The 7,265-nt window shown below is 42.4% G+C and overlaps 1 long non-coding RNA gene across 1 annotated transcript; it reads left to right on the top strand.

The window, feature by feature from the left end:
* Positions 1-521: 521 nt before the first annotated feature.
* LOC309533955 lies at positions 522-4,048 on the top strand. The gene is made up of 3 exons (XR_014220566.1): positions 522-1,031; positions 2,102-2,320; positions 3,100-4,048. It is a non-coding gene; the product is annotated as an uncharacterized lncRNA (long non-coding RNA).
* Positions 4,049-7,265: the final 3,217 nt, after the last annotated feature.

The raw sequence follows: 7,265 nt of genomic DNA, 5'->3' as shown, positions 1-7,265 counted from the left end.
TTTATAAAATATAATAGCAAATAATGTTCAACTCTAGGTTGGTCACCTTTACGCTTTTGTTCAGGAAGCTTATTTAGCATAATTTCAATGATGCATAAATACCTGGTTACTAGTTAAAAGAAAATCAGTTAAAAGTTCTAGAAGGAAATGGCAGATGGATGTAATATATGATCTTAAGGCTAATCATGCCAGATAAATGAGATCAAGTTTTGAGACTAGTGTCAGAGGGAAGCACAGCTGGATATTTTCAAACCCCCAAACTGAGTTTCACTGGAATATTTGATGCAATACCACAACGGAAATAACTTTTCTTACATTATTCTTATTCATCATGTTTATACGACATTCAGTGAGCATGGTGCTCTACTGAGGTGACATGATGCCCTCAAGGTATTTCGGACTACATATCCCATAATCCATGTTGGCTGAGGCTGAGAGGAGCTATAGTCCAGAACACAGGGAGGGCACCATGTTGCCTGCCCCTGTTCTACCAAGTACAAGAGGACTGGTCCCTGTTTCAGTCTGAAATTCAACACATGTAAAACAATAAAGGAAGGGGGTGGCAGAGGTAAACAGGGAAAGCAACATGCAATTAAATTTCAGTTGTGTGTGCTTAGCCTTAATTACAGGTCTAGCTGCAGAAGGGAATGGAAACAAAGACGTTTCGTTAAGGGCTTCATAGATAAGATGGGTTTTGAAGGAAGACAGCTGGCATCTCAAATGTGTTCTAGGAGACAGCACCAAGCCTACAGGGCAGTGAAGGGAAAAGGGCAAAACCTCCTGAGGTCCTCAGTATTGATGTTCATTTTTTCTTATTTCAATGATCAGTCCATGAAAGCAAAAGTATTCAAAAGTTGAAAGAAGGAAGCAGCAGTAGTGGGGTGATGAAAAGTAATGAAGACACCAAGGACATTATGCTGTATGAACTGCTCGACCTCGTGATCAAAGGAGCATCTTCCATTTCTACAATCACTCCAGCTGCAGCTCCCAGCCAATTTCCCTGATCCAATTTCAATTTTGCCTTATTGAAGGCAGGTGAAAATTCTAAATAGTAATTCAAACAGGGCCATAACCATTTGCTGAATATCATTATTAATATTCAGCGCTTTTTTTCTTAAAAAAATGTTTAGGGATACTCTCATTTTCCTACTCATATTGAAATACTGCCCCTCAATGAGGCCAAACTTAGATTCACAAAATGTTTAGGGGTATGTGTCCCCCTGTGTCTCCCCAGAAAAAAGCACTGTTAATATTTAAACCTTACTGGAAACACTGTCCTTCACTGAGCTGCTACAATCCTAAGTATACTTGCTAGAAACTCTGTCCAAAAGAACTCAGAAGCCCCTTTATAAGAAAACCATAAACAGGATTGAGCTGTGGTTGCATTTCTCTTCCCCAAAGCTAGTTGCCTTTGTGGCTCCTGTGGCTGATCCAGTCCCAACCTCTCCTCCTTCCTCCCCCTCCTGTGTCATTCTGTCATTTCCTGGAAGGGAAAAATATATATGTGCTTATTCATTTCCTAAGGGCATATCTTGTGCAATTGTGCAATTGAAGATCTATTTTATGAGAGGTGGCTGGAAGCGTTAGGTCTAAGCAAAACCAAACTGGTCGCAGAGGGAATAAAACTGCATTCTAAAAATAAAGATTAATACCAGGGCTCCCCCCTCCCCCAGCTAGAACTCAATCCTGGCCCCTCTCAGGTGGTGCCATTGCTATTCCAAGAGAACGAGGGAGGTGTTCATGGTATGCTCCAGCACTTTTATAGAAGAATAGCACTGATTAATACTATGCACAGAGATAGGTTATTCAAATTATATGAAAAAGAGAAAGATTACACAAATTATCAGGGCTAAATTTACACTGGAGCCCAGAATCAGCTTTCAGTACCAGGGTATGTCATGGAACTAGAAAAATCACAAATATGAAAAGTGCCTCAAATCTTGTGGCCCTTCTAGATTTGCACTTTTATGTCTGTAAAAGGGTCACTTAATCACTGATTTATTCCATCATTTAAGTACACGCACCAGGAAAGTCATGGTGAACTTCACTGATTTTTAGCCAATGGCAACCTAGATTTATCATTATTCCTTTGATTTCCAAGGTTCAGGCTGTGTCATTGTTTATATAGCTAAAACAGTAGCACCCCCACACAAGAGGGAGATATCAACAGACTTCTGAAGACCCAAGGCTGGAAGAAGTACCCCCCCCAAAAAAAAACTAAAACACCTTTGGTGGGAAAAATCCTAAGAGGGAGGCCCCAAAACAGCTCAAGGTGGACTGAGCATGCCAAGTGATCATGGAATGCTGACCAACTTTTGAGGTAGGTGGAATACGAGAATGGAATGGCACTGATGCCATCATCATCATCATCATCATTATTAAAATTTGTATACAAAATAAAAACACTATATACATAACAACAACAAAACTGTATGAATGTTCTGCCATATGATATATATACACTTTTTAAAAACCCTCTGCACATAGCAAAGTACATGTCAAAGTGAAAGCTTCTTGCTAATTATGCTATGGGGGGTGTTCCTGTGCAGGGAAATTTTTGCATGGCAGAGCATTCCATTGTGTAAGCCTTCACCTACGGTCTGAAGTGGTACAACCCAGAAACAGATCTGCAGCCTCATCAAGAAGTAGGCCTGGTGAAGCTTCACTTTTGCTATTCAGCAGAATGGGCTTTCCTGTTTAAAGAGGAAAGGGGGTGTTTTCCTATAGCGTGTAAAAACAAGGAGGATTTGTAATCAATTGTTGCTCTTTTAAACTAACAAACTTTTCACCTCCCTGTTTCAAGAAAATGAATTATCAGACTGGATTAGAAAAATGTAGAATCACATAAGGATTTTTACCCACTTCAATATCCAGATGGTGGGAAGTTGGGGATTGGGGGGGAGCTTTTAACAAGTAACTCTTAAAATGATACAAAATTAAGCTCATCTGCTTTTTATGGCTTCAAAATTAGATTCCTGTTGCCTTTTGAGAAAAATCAAAGCCAGCAAACCTCTTCATCAGGCAGCATTTTCTTTCAGATCTGGCATTAGTCGAGTTTTGCTTCATTCATTTCCATTCAAATGATTTTTTTTCCTTCAGGGAGAAGAAGGAATACATCATCTCTTCAGTTTTAATACAGTCAGCTGAGCTATGAATTTCTGACCAGAAATGCTGATGGCACAAGGACAGTCCTAGGGATATTTATTAACACACTCCCCATGAAATAGATGTGAGCATTAAGACAGAGCAAAAGCAATTTATTTCTATAGAATTTCCAGGTCATCTTTTTGCCACACGGCACCCTTGGCAGCTTAAAGATGATAAAGATAAACACCACACGTCATACATTATTAAGATTCACTTGCTTTCACCTTAAATGACAAAAAGCTTAGATACTTTGGGTACAGCTCCTGCTAGCCACACTCACTCAACCTAGTGACAAAATAATGAAGTTCGTTGGACAAATGTGGTCAGCACACCACAAATCAAAGTCTGGCATTGCCCAATATCCAACCAACCTTCTCAGATTTATTTAACTTGCATGCCACTTTATATTTCCACAGAAATCTCTAAGCAGTTTACACACTCCTACAAAAACTGTTTGAAACATGAGCCAATAGAGCTTCATGTATTAGGACAGGCATCCCCAAACTCGGGCCTCCAGATGTTTTGGGATTACAATTCCCATAATCCCTGACCACTGGTCCTGTTAGCTGGGGACGATGGGAGTTGTAGTCCCAAAACATCTGGAGGGCCGAGTTTGGGGGTGCCTGTATTAGGGCAAATGCGGACTGCCCCACCAACTACAGTTGGCCTTCACTCTGCCTATCATTGGCTGTGGCGCAATCTACTGTTGATCTCCCTGGTTTCTGCCCAACCCATCCCAGTGGGCATTAGGCAGCACTGCATATGGCTTGTTTTGGTTTGGCTAAGAACAAGGTGAGTGCCTGAGTCATTATCACATCTTAACTTTTCTGCATCTCATTTCCCTCTGACCTCACCGTTTACAACTGCCTCTTTCTGGCCCAACCAAATCCCCCCCACCACCAAAAAAAAGCCCTGCTTCTATATACATGCAACTCAGGATAATGCTTCATGCATCTGATGGACTGCAGTATGCAAAAGCTTATTCCATTATCAACCTGTAGGTCAGTGCCACAAAACCTCTTTTTCCTGAAAAAGATCTGCCTACCTGTCTGGAAAGAGTGACTTGTGTTTAGCTCACATATTCAAGCACAGAGCAGGGGGATAGTCATTATGCTATAAAGGTCTTCATTGCCTTGTCATGTTTCTTAGGAAGCCAGGCAGCAAGCGCATGCGCACGCACGCTCTCTCTCGCTCTCTCAAGCAGGTCTACTTGCAAGGAAGGTCCCTTGCTGCCTATTGTTACGTCCCTCACTGCATATCTTGTTCCTTATTTATTCCAGTGTTGATAGTTGTACATTTGCAATGCAACACACAAACAAAAGGGGGGGGACCCACCAGCATTAGAACAAGAGACTGCAAACAAGTCAGAGCAATGAAAAGTGGTGTGGGACGCTGGCTGAAGAGCATCTAAAAAGAAGTGGGCAATTTTGCCCTCTTGTGGCTGTCTGTGTGATGAGCATTTGTTTCTCCAGCTTTCAAAGGATTGCACTGGAAGCATATACTTTTTGCAATGATATGGTAGAGCAGGGGAAGAGAACTTGCGGGCCTCCAGACATTGATGCACTACAATTCCCATTAACCCCGACTGCCTGGAGCTGATAGGAGCTGGAGTCTAGCAACATTTAGGCTATAGGTTCGCAACCCTATCGCTGAGGTATGGCTAGAAAAGACAAGTTCCATATTCTGTGATTAATAACTCTAATGTAAACCTTGTTGAAATCAGACAAAGGGAAGCTGGGTTCTTGTACCCCGATTTCTAAAAAATTCCAACTACCGAACATACACCTTGATGCTGACAAGGAATGTAACATTAAACGAAACGGAAACCAATGTTTGCAAGAGTATCCTAATCAAATACGTTGCATACTGAGTGCATATCCTTAATCACTTGCTTTTACCAGATTGGACACTTTATAACCAGAGTAACTAACTGTCATAGTTCCTAGGAGGGAAGTTTATTTTTTATTTGATTTCGTAATAAGAAAATATGCTAGGATCAGAATCACACAAATTTCCAAAGTCAGGGTGCCACCACTAAAAAGGCTATCTCACTCTGGTCAGCACCTGTAGGACCCAGAGAAGGACCTCCAAGGAAAATCTCTATATGAAAGGCAGGCTCTTCTATGAGTAGGCCACCCAAGTGCGCGTGCACACAGGCACACACACACACGGAGGGGAAGAGAGAGAGAACTGGTATCTTGAATAGGCTACTGGTTCAAATCTTGCCTCACCCATGCACTCAGCCAACGTAGCTCCCTCTCAGCCTCAGCTGCACGTCTGCAACACGGGGATAAAAATGCTGATCTACTTCACAGGGTTAAGGTTACTGTGCTAATGTTTGCAAGCCATTTTGGACACCTGAAAGTGCTGAAAAATACTCAGTGTTAACAGTTACTTATCTTTGCCCTGAATAACTGTTCCAAAACACAAAGACCGCAAAACGTTTAAAGCAGAGCTGGCTAACCTGTGGCTGCCCATATGCTGTTGGACCACAACTCTCATCAGCCCTGACCACTGGTCCTGCTGGCTGAGGCTAATGGGAGGAAGGGTCCAACAAGATCTGAAGAGCCATGGCTAGCTGCCCTGCTTTCACAATGTCATTTAAATGAAGGACTGCAGCTCTTTCATAGTTTAAAGGCTCCCAAAGGCTCCCAGAAGAAGTCGGCAAAATTGCACTTCCCACACCCAACCCACCACTCTTTTTTGATAAAGAAAGATGCAGTTGCCCACCCACGGTCTTGTCAATAGTGCATTCCACTCTGCTTCTCTAGGCCTCTCCAGGTCACAGTGATTCACTGTTCCCATGGCGACAAGCGGAGCAACAGGGCTGAGGAGGAGGAATGGGGACAACCTAATGTGTAAGATCTAACACGCTTCCTCCCCTGGAGCCAAAGCCAGGAGTAATGCACAGCAGCACCTCACCTTTCCTCATCTAAGCCAGCACAACTTTGCTTCAGAGGGTAACTTTTGAGACTTGAATTCTATAGGTAAACATATGGCAGAGAATTTGGTTCGTAACAATCCAGATTAAGTTCCAACCTTAATATTTGTGGGAGGATGCACAAGTGAAAGTTTGGAAACAAGGCTTACCCTCTGACTAATTGCCCCGCTGTGGCTGAAGGATCCACTAAGGCAGGCGTGGGAACCCTTGATCTGTCATGAGTCTCCTTCCCTTGAGGGTAATCAGATGAGGCCCACACACCAGTGGTGGGCAAGGCTACTGCTAAAGGTGGGTAGGACCACACCCTTCTTCCTGTCTCCCCTCATCACCAGTAAGAATTGAAGGGCCACATTTAATTAAGCTGAGGGCCACATGCAGCACTACTCTTAAGATCTTGTCTCTAGGTTGGCAGGCCCATCATACACTTAAAACACTATTACAGTATACCTCGGGTTACAGATGCTTCAGGTTACAGACTCTGCTAAACCAGAAATAGTACCTCGGGTTAAGAACTTTGCTTCAGGATGAGAACAGAAATCGTGCGGCGGCACAGAGGCAGTGGGAGGCCCCATTAGCTAAAGTGGTACCTCAGGTTAAGAACAGTTTCAGGTTAAGAACGGACCTCTAGAACGAATTAAGTTCTTAACCCGAGGTATCACTGTATAACTTTTTAAAGTGTCATAGCTTTTCCCCAAAGAATCCTGGGAACTGTCATTTATTAAGGGTGCTGGGAGTTGTTAAGAGACATGAATTCTCTTCAAGAAGCTACAATTCTGAGTTCTCTGGGAAACAGGACTCATTGTTAAACCGCTTTGGGAACTGTAGTTCTGTGAAAGGAAAGGGGTCGCCTAACAACTTGCAGTGCAAAAGTTCCCAGGGTCTTTGAGGAAAGTTATGGCTGTAAAAAGTGGTATAATAGTGCTTTAAAACGTATGGTATAGATGTGGCCTCAGTTAGATTAATCCCTTTTCATTGACCAAAAAGGTATCCTTATTATTTGGGTACAGACTACTATTATTTTTTAAGATGAATTGTTTGCAATACAAGTACGTAGAAAAAATTACCAGTAGCAGATCCCATAATAGAAGAGGCACAAAAAGTTTAGTCCTCTGAACAAAAGTTCCCAAGAGGTGCCTAGTGTAACATGTGCATATAATCTAAAATAAAAGTAGTATGC

The sequence above is a fragment of the Podarcis vaucheri genome, assembly GCF_965113315.1.
Source record: "Podarcis vaucheri genome assembly, chromosome: 6".
NCBI classification, from domain to species: domain Eukaryota; kingdom Metazoa; phylum Chordata; class Lepidosauria; order Squamata; family Lacertidae; genus Podarcis; species Podarcis vaucheri.
The sequence above is the reverse complement of the archived record's forward strand: the minus strand, read 5'-3'. Positions and strand labels throughout refer to the sequence as shown.